Genomic DNA, 13,629 nt, shown 5'->3' on the forward strand with positions numbered 1-13,629 from the left:
CCGATAAACCAAAAAGGGGAAAGGAAAAAAAAAAAAAAAGGGCGGGGGGGGGAGGCTTGAAGGGAAGGAGAGAGGGAGTGAGAAGGAAAGGGTACAGCTGCAGGGAGAGGGAGAGAAAACAAAAAACAACCTGGGGGGGAGGAGGAGAGGGGCAGAGGGTTACTGCAGGAGAAATGGCTGAGAAAAGGCGGGGGAAAAGGCAGGAAAAATGAAAAGTGGGGGGCTGCAGTGGGAAAGAGGCCAGACTGGGGGAGGGAAAACAAAAAAAAGAGATGGAGAAAGGCTCACAAAACAGAGAGAAGCTCTCAGAGCTCTGACCAAACACTTGTTGAGGCCTGGGGAGGAGGGGAGACAGGACTTGCCCTTTCATCAGGAGTCTCAGCATCATAGATTCATAGATGTTTGGGTCAGAAGGAACCTTAGCAAATCATCAAGTCTGACTCCCTGCCCTGGGTAGGAAAGAGCACCACCTCCCTTGGAAACCCATTCCAGATTCTGGAAACTCTTACTTTAAAGAAGTTCTTTCTGATGTCTAACCTAAATCTGCTCTCCGTCAGTTTGTGGCCATTGTTCCTAGTTACTCCAAGGGGTTCCCTGGTACACATAGGATCTCCTATTCTTTGTTGCCCCCCGATGAATTTGTATGCAGCCACAAGGTCACCTCTCAGCTTTCTCTTGTGGAGGCTGAAGAAATCCAGGTCCCTCAATCTCTCCTCGTAGGGCTTTGCCTGCAGGCCCCTAACCGTACGAGTGGCCCTCCTCTGGACCCTCTTGAGGTTGTCCACATCCCTCCTGAAGTGTGGTGCCCAAAACTGGACACAGTACTCACACTGCGGCCTGACCAATGCTGCATAGAGGGGAAGTATCACCTCCCTGGACCTGTTTATCATGCACTTGCTAATGCATGATAAAGTGTGCTTAGCTTTATTGATTGCTTTATCACATTAACAACTCATGTTCATCTTGGTGTCAACAATGACTCCAAGATCCCTTTCTGCTGCTGTGCTGCTGAGAAGGTCCTCCCCCCAGCCTGTAAGCATGCTGGTGATTTCTTTTCCCTAGGTGCAGCACCTTGCACTTGTCCTTACTGAACTGCATCCTATTCTGTTCTGCCTACTTTTCTAACCTGTTCAGATCTGTCTGGATACATTTCCTACCCTCTAGTGTGCTAACATTTCCCATAATTTGGTATCCTCTGTGAATTTGGACACAGTACTTTCCACTCCTTCATCCAAGTCACTGATGAAGACATTGAACAGCACTGGTCCAAGGACTGAGCCTTCTGGGACTCCACTGCCCACATCTTTCCAGGTTGATTCTGACCCATCCACCACCACTCTCTGCATGTGACCCCTAAGCCAATTTGCCACCCACCCACCTTCCACGCATTAGGCCCTGTGGGAGCAGCATTCTCTGAGAAGTTCTGTGGGGGACATCAGTCCCCGATTTCTTGGGAGAGGTGCTCTTCTTGGCTAGGCACTCTTGCTCCCAGAAGGCCCAACCTCCATGTCAACCTCATCAGGCTCAGGGAGCTGAGAGGCAGGGGGAGGGCTGGCAGACCCCTGCCCCCAGGTCACCCCGACCACTACTGCTGGGGAGGGGGACGAGGAGGCAGGAAGAGGCTGGGGTTCCTAGTCACTAACCTCAGCTCCCCTTGAAGTGGTGGGGAGGTCTTGAGGGGATGATAAGGCCTTTTTAGAAGACCCCTTCTGTTTCTGGGACTTGCCCTTCCCAGCAGGAGTAGTCAAAACCTCCCCTATGGGGGGACCGAAAGGGGTGGCCTGAGTCCAGTGCTGCGGAGCCAGCAGTCTCTAATGAAGGTGTGGGGAGTGACTGGGAGGAAGGCCCATCCCTACCACCTGACAGGGCTACTTCACCAAAGGCGGACAAGATACCATTGGACACAGCCACACGTGACTCTGCTGTGGCCAACTTCTTCTTTGGGCACTGGGTAGCCAGATGGGACCATGAAGTGTCCCCAGTGGTGAGGTAAACCTTGTATCACTGCTCATCAATCAGGAAGGACATGGAGTGAGGCAAACCTTGACTCTTCCTGTCAAGAAGCATGAACATCTGATGTTTTAAGGACACGACGTGTCAGAGCTCAACGATCTTCCTGCCAAGCAACAGTCACAGACTGGGCCCATTACTATGCCATAAGGGCTTAGGAGGCTGGTGAGCTCATTGTCTGAGAGAATGGGGGGACATTGGAGGCTACTACCCAAACGGCCAGTGTGTTAAGGGCGTTGTGAGGCAAAAAACACCCCCGACAGACGCACCTGTACCAAGACCTCAAGCACTAAAGCCGGGGAGCTGAGGAAAATGATAGGGACTGAACTCGCCCCGACAGCATAAAGGACATTTTTGCATCCTACCAGTTCCCCCACAGCAGCAGCATAGTTCTCCACTCCAGTGGAGGGAAGGGCATGAAGCTGGAGACCAAAGCTCCGGTCCAGAGGGGCAGAAGCCCCAGCAGTGAACCACCGGGAGCTGCCTTCAGCCATTCCAGGAAAAAAAAAATCCTGCAAGGAACCAGAGGGGTGGGGGATGAGCAGCCCTCTGCTAGCAGGGAACAAAGAAGCTAAAAAAGAAACAAACATCAGAGGAGGGGAGAAAGGTTAGCAATGTAGCAGGGAAAAGAAGAGCAGCAGAGCAGTTGCAGTGAGTGGGGGAAAAAACAAACAAACAAAAAACCCCCCAGGGGGTAGGGAGAGGGCAGAGGGGAGGGTTAATGCAGGAGAAAGGGCTTTAAAAAAGGTGAAAAAAGGCAGGAAAAAGTAATGAAAAGTGGCAGGCTGCGGTGGGAAAGGGGTCACACTGTCTGGGGGAAGGAAAACAAAGCAAGAGAAGGAGAAAGGCACACAAAACCAGGAGAAGCTCTTAGAGCTCTGAGCAAACACACTTGTCGGTGGCCATTTTGAAATAAAGGAAGAAAGGAATGAATAAAGAAAGAAACTACCTATTTTACAGCATCTCATAAAAGGGAGATAATTGTGGGATAATGCCAACTTGTAATCAGGTTTTGTTTATGCAAGGTAGTTTTGATGATAGCATTTGTTTAATATAATCCTTATTTTCATTCATATCCCACAAAACCACCAGTTGCATTCTGTGCCGTTGTTGTGGGTCTGCTGTAGTCTTTTTTATTAGTTTCTCTCTCTTGTGATTCATGAGTTCTGTAAACCTAAATAAAACTACTGGGCATGTATACATCTAAATTATAAGCTGAATATCTTGGGAATTATTTTCTAGAAAGACGCCCATCCCTGAAGGGATTTTTTTTTTTTTTTAATTAAAATTTTGTTCCATAGGGCTGAATTATGGTCCAGCAATGATAATGACTTACTATTCATAGTAGTACAGAAAAGGGGCCAGGCTGTATTGAATTAGTATGCCCCCTTCCTCCCCAGTGCAAATGGTTTATCCCTGTAGGGTACCAAACTGCTGGCTTTTAGGCAGCATATACTGCACTGGATTTAATGTCGGTGCACTTAATTTTATCCTTTAAATTGACAGGAAACCAAGAGGGAAACAGGATTAAGGAGCATCATCTCATATCCCAGGCTGCTTTTCAAGGCCCCTTTCATTGAGCTGATCTGTAATGACATAATCCAGTCCTAGATTATTGGAATCATATGTGGCTATTGAATCTTTTACTGCAACAGGAAATTAGAAGCTACTGTTGTAGTAAGAACTGAGGCTAACAGAGGCAATCCACTCTACAGATAGAGAAGATGTGTGATTTATTTTTAGAGGGCCAAGCTATTACTTTGTTTAATTCTCTTGTTCATCTTTATCCAACAAATAATTGTCTTTAATGCTAAATTAATCTATTTTTTTGAGGACAACATTTCTTTTCAATCCTGTCTCTTGTAACTGTTTGGAAAGTGAGTTTTAGTTTAGGTTTCAAATAGTAAAAATGATTTAACTTAAAAAAAAATCCTGTTTTTTTGCTTTTTTTTGTTTTGTTTTTAATACAGAATTAAAAATAAAATATGGAGGAAACTCCAAAATAAAGCTAGTGTATCTGCCCAATATTTAGATCATGGGCAGTTGAGAGAGGGAGAGAGAGTTATATTAACTTATTGAATGTTTTAGGGAAACATCTTTTTCCAAGTGAAGTTGGTTTTCTTAGGCTGCATACAGATATTCAAATAACCTGGAAGAATTCTCTCAGGTTTGTTCTCTGGATAAAGAAACTTACCCAGAGCCATGTCTGCTGACATGGACTGCTGAGGCACTGAACACTGGAGAGCTTACAGTACAGATACTGCAGCTGGAAGGGGGAGGGGGCTGTGCACCTCTCTCGGAGTGCTCTTCAGGCTTCCTTAGTCTACCTGGCAACAGATGGCAGCAGTGCCTAGGGCAGCCCTGCATTTCCCTGCAGCATAATTTGGGGATTGCCAAGAGGGAGTGTTTTGGAGCAGCAGAGTCCAGTGAGCAAAGAGACATAGTCTGCTTGGGGGAGAGGAAGAGAAGCTGGAGGACTGTTATCTTCTGAGAGAAGCCATGTCACATAGACATTTGCTGTTCCCAAAGAAACTCTTCTGAGACTGATTTTAATCCTTGTTGTTCCCAGGTTATTTTTCTCCTGAAGTGGCCATGTTTACCCTGGGAGAAAAAGCCTGAACATCCGTGCATTCGTGGTTCTTCTGGGAGAGCAGTGACTCTCCCAGGAGAAACTGAATGTCTGTATGAGATGTAGTTTCTTACTCAGTGGTCTTGGATGTCAGTGAAATAACATACAGGGATGCTGGAAAATTCTAAGGCAGTTTTCTCAAATTGCATCTGTTTTCAACTTTTTCTTTTTGTCTTTTGTTGTTGTTGTTCTAGGGCCATTCTTGAGGTCAGAGTTCTCATGAGCTAATCAAATACAAGATTAAATCATTAGAAACAACGGCAGAGATTCTGAAATGAATGAATCTTCCATTTCTCTGTCACCTCGAGTTCACAGTGAAATGTTACATGGTGACCTTGCTGATTCAAAACAGACTGTATCAGTCAATAACCTATTAATTTGACAGCCTGCTTTCCTGCCCCCAATTTCCATAACGACTTAAGAAGAGTTGGAACTGAGTGAAGTTGTTGACTGTGCATGAATACCTGAATAACCTTTAAAACACATTGCATATGGTAGTGATAATATTCCAGAAGCTCTTTTTGAGCAGTTTTATAAGCTTATTTTAAAGTTCTTCTTCAGCTTGTATTAAACTGAAAATTAAAGCTGTTTTTACAGCTTTTATATGTACCATTTTTTCATTTAATGAAGAAAGTTGGTCATTTAGAAAAAGTTTTTACTTGTATTTTTAAAATGGCAATGTTTGTCAAACTGCAGATTTTAATATTACCAGTAGGTATTTATTGAGGCTTTAGCAGGATGTTCTTGACCATAACTTGGATAATGAAGGTAAAATGATCAGGGCATGGGTTATTGTGTGAATTAAGCATTCCTGTAATGAGGTAATTATTATAGCTGTTGCTTAAAAATGATGGGATTGGCCAGATGGTTGGTACCTAATATAAACCATTATTATTGGAAGGTTCTAAAAACAGTTTATTGCATTTATTTGACAGAAATAATTATGAGGGTGTTTCAGAACCTAATGGCAAAATGGCTGTTCATGCTCTATGTCTGCAACAAAGTGGTATACTACACAGCAGCGGGGAACACTGATGGTGCCACTGTCAAATACACCTATTGTTTACAACTGTCTATAGAGAAGTCCAGTAAATTATCATTGCATGGGTCCTATTTTATAGGACCTACTCTGCCATGAATGGACCCACCATGTTACCACCAGGCCCTCCATTTGGATGTGGTTTATAGTCATACCCAGGATCTGCATCCTATTATGCTTAAATAAAATAGTACTGTGGGGAGAGGACAGAGTACATTTAGAGGGATTCTGGGATATTGGGATAGTGGTAAGGAATAGAAATCTGAAAAGGGAAAAGTTCTCTGTCTCTTATAGCAAAGATGTCAAACTTACCCTATGCAATGGGCCAGATCTGGCCTGCAGAGCTTCTCACAGGCCAGATCCAGACCTGGAGGCAGCAGGACATGTGGCAGTGGTAGCAGGGCCAGTGACTGCAGCAGTGGTGGGCCAAGCAGGGCCAGTGACTACAGTGGTGGGCCAAGCAGCATTGGGAACAGGGCTGTTGCTGGCACAGCCTTTGCTTGAAACCCTGCTGCTGACAGTCTTGCCCAGAAGAGCCCCATAGCCCCAGACACTGTGTCAGGTCCTGCCCCTGCTAGCTCCTTGTCCAACAGTTCTCTGTGGGCTGTATGGTTGATACCCTTGCTCGCAGCCTCAGCCAGCTGCTTTGGGAAATGTACTCTGCATCATTTGTCATTCGTGAATTTTAATTTGTAAACTGTGTTAGCGTAGAAAAAGATGAATTGAAGTATGATTTCTTTTTTTTTCCTAACCAGGTGTTAATTTTCTTTTAACCCTTAGGAATTCTGACCAAGATATAATTTTACATTTTATTTACACAGTGGACTTGAATTGCTTCATTTGAGTGCAGGGGTGTGTGAAGCTGCACTGTTCAAATGCTTTTTAGAAAGTTCTGACCAAGCAACTTCCTCTTTCTGAACTTCTAGGATAATATAAAGATTCAGAGTTACTGGTAAATAACCTTTATTATAACCCTTGGGGATGAGCAAAAGGCACAACAATTTGAACTAGTGATTCAGGTCACAGCATTCCTAATCAATTATGAAAACAGGGCAGCAATAAGCAAGATCTGTTGCCAAACTTTGGACAGCACAGATGTTAATGACAGTATCCCTAACTTCCATCAGGGCAAATTGGACTTGAGAATTCATTCAATGGACAGTAGTTTGTGTTGCAAGAGCAGAAGCTACATTAGAGCATCTTTGACCTTTTGATTCTGAAATGGGCTGCATCACACTAGACACTTCTCTGCAGCAAAACTTAGAAGGACAGGAGGTCTTGATATTTTTCTTCAGACTTGACTGACTGTTCCTGGGGATTAGACACTTTTTCACTCACCTGGGTTTGGGAACACGTCTTCCTTGCATTACAAAGGGCCAGATTAGCCAAGTGATGGGTTTTACAAGGACTGTACATGCTTTCAGCCATGACCATGATTATCTTAATTGATATTAATCTGTTCTTCATCGAGCTAAAGTCCAGGCAGATTTGTTTACATCATCCAGAAGTGATCATCAGGGATCTGGGTTTTTCTGTTCACCAGGGAAATATGTGGTAAAGCCTGGATTTTTCCTCATTTTAAGTAGAGTTTAAGCAGAAAAACATGGGAAACGGTGGGCTTCCCCTTGCAGACTGGCAAAATTCCAGCCTTCCAGGGGCTGGGGGGAGGGAAGAGGGCAGTCAGGTAGAGGGTGCTATGTGCATGTGTGCATTTACATATGTATGTGGCCCCCAGGAAGCCTAGAGAGCAGCTCCCCACAGGTAAGTCTGGTGGGGGTAGGGGTGGAAATTGAGGCCCCCATAGAGGGTGGGAGGGAGTTGGGCAGGGCTGGAGTCTGGGTAGCACATAGGGCTTGAGGCCTGGGGCCAGAATTCACAGCTGCAGGGCCCAGGCAGGGAGCAGGACGAAGCCATGGATGGCTGGGTTCTGACTGCTGGGCTGTGGAGGCCCTGGGGTGAGAGCAGCAGGGTGGGGAGCCTGAGCGCGCAGGGCACAGCCTACACCTCCCACTCCCAATGGGCTTTGCTTCAGCTCTGTCATTTGTGGGGGAGGGGGAGCTGGGCTCTGCCGCAGCAGCTGCCATCTGCGGGTGGCAGCTGGGGCTTGGGTGCTGCTGCAGGGGGCTGCAGACCTAGGTCCCTGGCCCTGTAACCCTGGCAGCTCAGGGCCCTTTGTGGCAGGGCTGGGGGAAGTGGGGGGCTGTGGTTGGAGAGTGAGGCACACTGGCAGGGGGCGGGGAGCTGTGGGTGGAGAGTGAGGGGCACCAGCAGAGCTGGGTGGCTATGGGTCAGGAGTGAGGGGCAATGTCATGGGCAGGGCACCAGCATATCAGGGCTGCTCAGTGCCACAAAGCAGTGCGGGGTGGGGGGAGGACAGCTGCAGCCAGATCCGTGTCATGGTGAGTGAAGGGGGCAGGGGAAGCTCTGATTTTTCATGATAAAAAAACCAAACAAACCCCAAATCAAATGTCAAAATTTATAGGTACTTAGAATTTATTTAATTATAGTAATTGAAGCACTGGTAGGCTTCCAAATTGCTTTGAAATTGTAAATATATCAATAAAACACTGGTGTTCAATTGTTATCTCTCTCTCTCTCTCTTGCTCTCTCTCTCTCCCCCCCCATGGACTTGGGCATCTTTTAATCAGAGAATCTGCAATTTTTAAAGAGAGAAAAACCAGGATTGCTGGTGATCATGCAAAACTAAATTGAACACTGAAAATTAAGCCATAATAGTCCCTCAGATATTTTTTGTTGATCTACTTAAAATATACTTCTGAAGTGTAGCAGTAAATGTAAGCAGTCTTTTTATGTCGGCTTTGCGCATCATTTCAGTGAGGATCCATGGCCTCTTTCCACTAACTTATGCCTACTTTAAACTTTTTAATGCTTCTAGAATAAGTGCAAATATGGTCCTTTAAACTCACAATAGTGATTTGTTCTAATATGAAAAATATTTATTGCAATAAAAAATAATCAAGCTTTGATGTATTAGGTGCATTTGATTATTTGATGCATTAGGTAATTTTATGTTGGTTGGAAAGAGAATCTTATGAAGTCATATCTCATTTCTATTGACAGTCATAATGTGGCATTTTACTTAAGACTGGAGCATATAGCCAAAAGGGACCTGTAAGTCTTGTCAGAAACACCCTTTGAACCTCTAGAGCAGCATTTCTCAACTGGTGGGTTGCAGCCCAAAAGTAGGTTGCAAGAATATTTGAAATGGTCACAAGCAGGTCCCCAGAGAAACCTGTGAAAGCACAGGTTTTCCCTTGCAGGCTAGCAGTGTTCCAGCCTACAAGCAACTGCTTGGGATGATTGGAGGCAGTGGCTGCACATGCATCTGTGCACGCAGATGCACATGGCCAGCATAGAGTGAGGCCAGGTTGTGGGTGCAGCTCAAGCTGCTGGACACAGGTACGTATGGGGAGCAGGAGATAGAAGTCCAATGGACTGTCCGGAGTGCTGGGTGTTTGTGTGTCTGCCTGCCTGCCTGCCTGCCTGCAGCGGGGGAAGGCACGGGACGGTCTTTTGCAGCAGGGAGCTGTGTGCCTGGCCCTACGGCACGGAGAAGTATTCATACATGCAGGGGCCCTCACTTGCTGCTCATACTCTGGCCTGAGCAGGACGGAAGCAGCTAGGGGCCCCCTCTGGCAGGGCTAGGAGGGGGCAGGGGGCTGTGGGTCAGAAGTGAGGGGCAGCAGGATGGCCTTGAGGGCAGGGAGCTGTGACTTGGGGGTGAATGACACCAGCAGGACCAGGGGACTGTGGCTTGGGGGGTGAGTGGCACCAGCAGGGCCCAGGGGGCAGGGGACCGTGGGTTAGGCACCAGTAGGGCAGGGCAGTATGGGTTGGGACAAGCCATCGATATTGGCAAATGGGTCCTGGTATGAAAAAGGCTAAGAACCACTGATTCAATCAGCTATTGACCTGCTGAAACATACAGTCTATACAGATGCTGGGCATGCTAGGTCAAACTGACGTGGTTTCTCTTCCAGTAAAATGCTGCTTCCTTCCTCCCCCCACATCTGTCAGCAGCGTATGAGTATCATGAGGTTTTACTCTTTTATTTGACTTGAACTGTAGAGTTAGTATAATGCTGGCTTTGCAGAAGTAGTAACATTTGGAGGGGATAATGTGATTTTTGGGAATTCTAAGATTGTTGGGTTATACAGTAAAAAGGGCAAATATAAGCTGGAACACATTTTTCTATTCCTATTAGTACTGATGGTAATCTTTTTGTACAAATCCTGTGAACAAGAGGTTAAAGCACAGCTCAGAAATCTTTTTAATAACTTTCCCTTTCCCACAATCTGTCTCTCTCTCCTGTATGTGTGGATTGTTTTTTTTCCTTTTTTTTCCTTTCTTTTTTGATGTGCTATGGATATCTCAGAACAAAATTTATTTTACGTTTTATTTTTACATGCCATATTGTAAATTTGAACGTCTGATAGTTTTGTTAAAAAGCCCTTCATTTTAAGCTTTTGTAATTTTTTTTCTACTACTGACGGAGAAATAAATATAAATATTACATGATACTGTGATTAAATTGGAAGCTTTTTCAAAAAAGGATAGGTTGAGAAAACATAAGACTGAATTACCTTTCACCTTTATAACAATAATTATGCTAGTTAAAAATTGAGAGATGAAAGAACAATGTGCATTTTTCTTTTCAACTTAGAATTTGCCTGTATGGTAGGGGGAGGATGGAAGGGGTGTGTGTGTGTGTGTGTGTGTGTGTGTGTGTGTGTGTTACTAGTGCTTCAATGATTTAGATAGGGAAGACAGATACAACATTAGACACAGCAAATCCATTAAGCATACTGTAGATCCAGACTATGATACTATGTCATAGTCATCCATGAAAACTTGGATATGGGTCCCCGGTGAGGACTTGAAGGACCTGTTTTGATGCTGGTAGATCAAGTGATGATTGTGTTAACCCCAACAGCTGCTGATGCTGACACAGGGATAGGTTCTGCTAGACATGGATTCTGCTATGGTCTAGAACCAGTCTGTAGGTCCAAATTAATTTGACATCCTTGTTATAGAGCATAGTCTGTGCTGTTCATATATCACTGATATGAAGGTTCTGTGGATGATGATAAAATTAAGTTCAAAATAAAGAATTTAGTAGGTTTATGTTAATTCTGTCCACAGTGAATAAATGGATTTCTTAACTTTCAATAGCAGAAGTACAGGCAGTCCTTGGACTTACAACACAATTGGTTCCTGAAAACCGCATCTTAAGTTGAAACGTTGCAATTCAGAACCAATTTCCTCATAAGAAACAGTGTTATATATGGGGGATTGGTTCGTGAACCAAGGCCCGATACCCTATTTTCATCCAAAATATCCCAGAATTTTGTACTCGATCAATTATAGATGACTAATATAGCTACATTAATGTATTTATATTGTAAGTAGCAATCATATTGATTTGGAAGGACTTCTTTGAGGTGACTTCGCTGGACTGTTTGAAAGGCTCTTGGTTGGACTTTTTGAAGGGTTCTTGGCTGGAGTCTTCTCAGGAGTCTTGGCTGCAGGTTTTTCTGGAGTCTTGTCTGCTTTCTTAAAGAAAGTGTTCAAGGAATTTTGGACAGATGTTCTCCAGGCAGATGTGGTGTGTCGGATCAAGCGTTGTAAAGTTGAAACTGATGTCATAAAGTTGAAACAGGGTGTCAATTTATAAATGCTGTAAGTGCGAAACGTAAGTGCGAAACGTTGTAACTCGAAATGTTGTAAGTCGAGGATTGCCTGTATATAGCTACAACTTTAGAGAAAAAAATATGGTTTTAGTAGGTTTTGTTGTATTTATTATATTTAATTATCAAGTAGAATATTTTGTTTGTTTGGGACCTAATGATATCTGAAAAGTTTCTCTCTGCCCCTCTCATTGCATGCACAGCATGGATTCCCAGTTTCAGATCAGATGCATTTCTCAGTTGAACACTATCATTTAAAAGTATATTCTTTTCATGAGGTTAAGTAAATGTAATATATGTGACAATCTGACAGCCTGCATCTGTACATAACAATGATAGCTGTGAGTTTACTTAATCAGTCATGTACTCAGTATTTGCAAACAAAAAATTTGGCCACATTTTGTGTAAAATTATCAGGGCTTGCTGGGGGCATGAATGGCCATTTTGGTGGGTGAATGCACTAATTCAGCCCTTTTCCACAGCCTCCACTAGCACACTTTCTGTGGAGCCGCATCTGAAGGTTTACATTAGACCCTGAAGTTACTCCTAAGTACCATGAATCTTCAAAATATCAAGATACAGTGATGTTAGTGACAGTGTGTACTTTGTTCTGATAAATATCTTCCAGATCACAGGGGTCTTGCTGACATCGGTCAGTATAATTTACTTGCCTCAAGGTCATATTTATTGAATCATGCTTGTTGATTTCAGTAGTTAAATGAACATCCACAGATGCAACTGAGCAAAGAATCCAAGATTTAGATTTTTTACATTTTATTTTTTAAGTGTACAGCTTCCATTTAAAATGAGAAATGTTATTCCTAAAAGGAAAGAATAAAGATTAATTCCATACCTCTGTCTTGCACCTGCTTTTTTTTAATGTTCAGCATAAGCTACCTGGTTTTGATTTATTATGCCCCTGCATAAATATCTGCAAGTGCTAGAGAAATAAATGTATGATACTCTGTGGAAATACTATGTGGTGTTCTAATCCCAATATAGCATTTCAGTTTTTATCCATAGGTCTCAAAGTGCTTTAAAAAGACGGTCAGTATTGTTATCCATGTCACAAGCCAAAGGTGTGATTTTGTTTTGTGTGTGCTTTGGCACCACTGAATTATTTTCCCGCCAATTTGTAGCTTTCTTTGCAGTGTGCATTTCTTCTTTGCAGCACAGAAATGCACTTTGCAAAGAGTTCCCGCCATTTGTATTATAATTCGAGCCCCATTATTGGCTTGCGTGAAATTATTCACACGTGGCGGCTAGCGATTGGCTTGTTAGCCGTATAAAAGGCTTGAGTGGTTTCCGCCCAAGTTGGAGGACTCCACAAACACCAGGAGGAGGAGACTTCACGCTGTGTAAAGATCTCTAAGCGCTGCGGAGCCTATCAGACCCAGTGCATTTCAAGCAGGCAACAGGGGTCTGATCAGCCTCTAGCCTCTCCCCGTCGCCGTTTCCAATCCTCGACGTATTCCTCTCCCTGCACGCAAAGGATCCACGGAGCCTCGACAACTCCGTGGGAGTGATCCGAATATTGTCTGAGTCCTCAAACGAGGATTTAAGCGGAGCTGTGCCTGGGAAACTGTCCAGCCTACACCGCGACCATCTTCGGTGTAAGTAAACAATCTTGAATCAACCATTAAGCGTCCGTGCCTAATTCTAGCGTGTCGTCTGTTTTCTCTGACCTGGCGTGCCCGGGCTGCTGGCCACAGTCTGCGCGGCGCGAAAAAGGGCCTGGATCGCTCCCGGCCTGAACATGGCGACAAGGATGGGATCAGGAGAGAACACGCTAGAGCTGGAATTAGTTAAGAACTGCCCTTGGCGTGATAACAAACGCCAAGTGAAAATTTTGAGGAGCTGGAGGCGCATATCGCTTACCACCAGGCAGGCAGAATGGGTGAGAGACTTGTCAGCGGACGCCTTTCGCTGAAGAGAGAAGAGGGAGCCTCCGAAGACAGAGCCCCGAGAGAGAGAGAAGTGTATTTGCTCCCTGCGGCGTTCGGGTGTATAATGAGTGACGAGCAGGTCCTGTTCAGGCCCCTCGATACTGTGTCCCTCGCCAGAGTCAACCCGGCGGGCACAGTAAACCCGACCCTCACCCGGGAGTGTGCCCGATGCCTACGATATGCTTGGGAGAGTGAAGAGCCGGTGCCGATCGACCGGTTCCCTCCCCTCATGGCGTCTAGATTAAGGGGTCACAAGCTTCCATCCGAGCTCCGTGAAGATCTGGAGATGGAGGGACG

General features: G+C 44.7%; 1 protein-coding gene across 1 annotated transcript in view; it reads left to right on the forward strand.

Moving 5' to 3' along the window:
* INPP4B (inositol polyphosphate-4-phosphatase type II B) overlaps positions 1–13,629 on the forward strand; it is a 554,084-nt gene that overhangs the window by 72,906 nt on the left and 467,549 nt on the right. The window lies entirely within an intron of this gene.

The sequence above is a fragment of the Alligator sinensis genome, unplaced genomic scaffold (assembly GCF_000455745.1).
Source record: "Alligator sinensis unplaced genomic scaffold, ASM45574v1 scaffold833_1, whole genome shotgun sequence".
NCBI classification, from domain to species: Eukaryota; Metazoa; Chordata; order Crocodylia; family Alligatoridae; genus Alligator; species Alligator sinensis.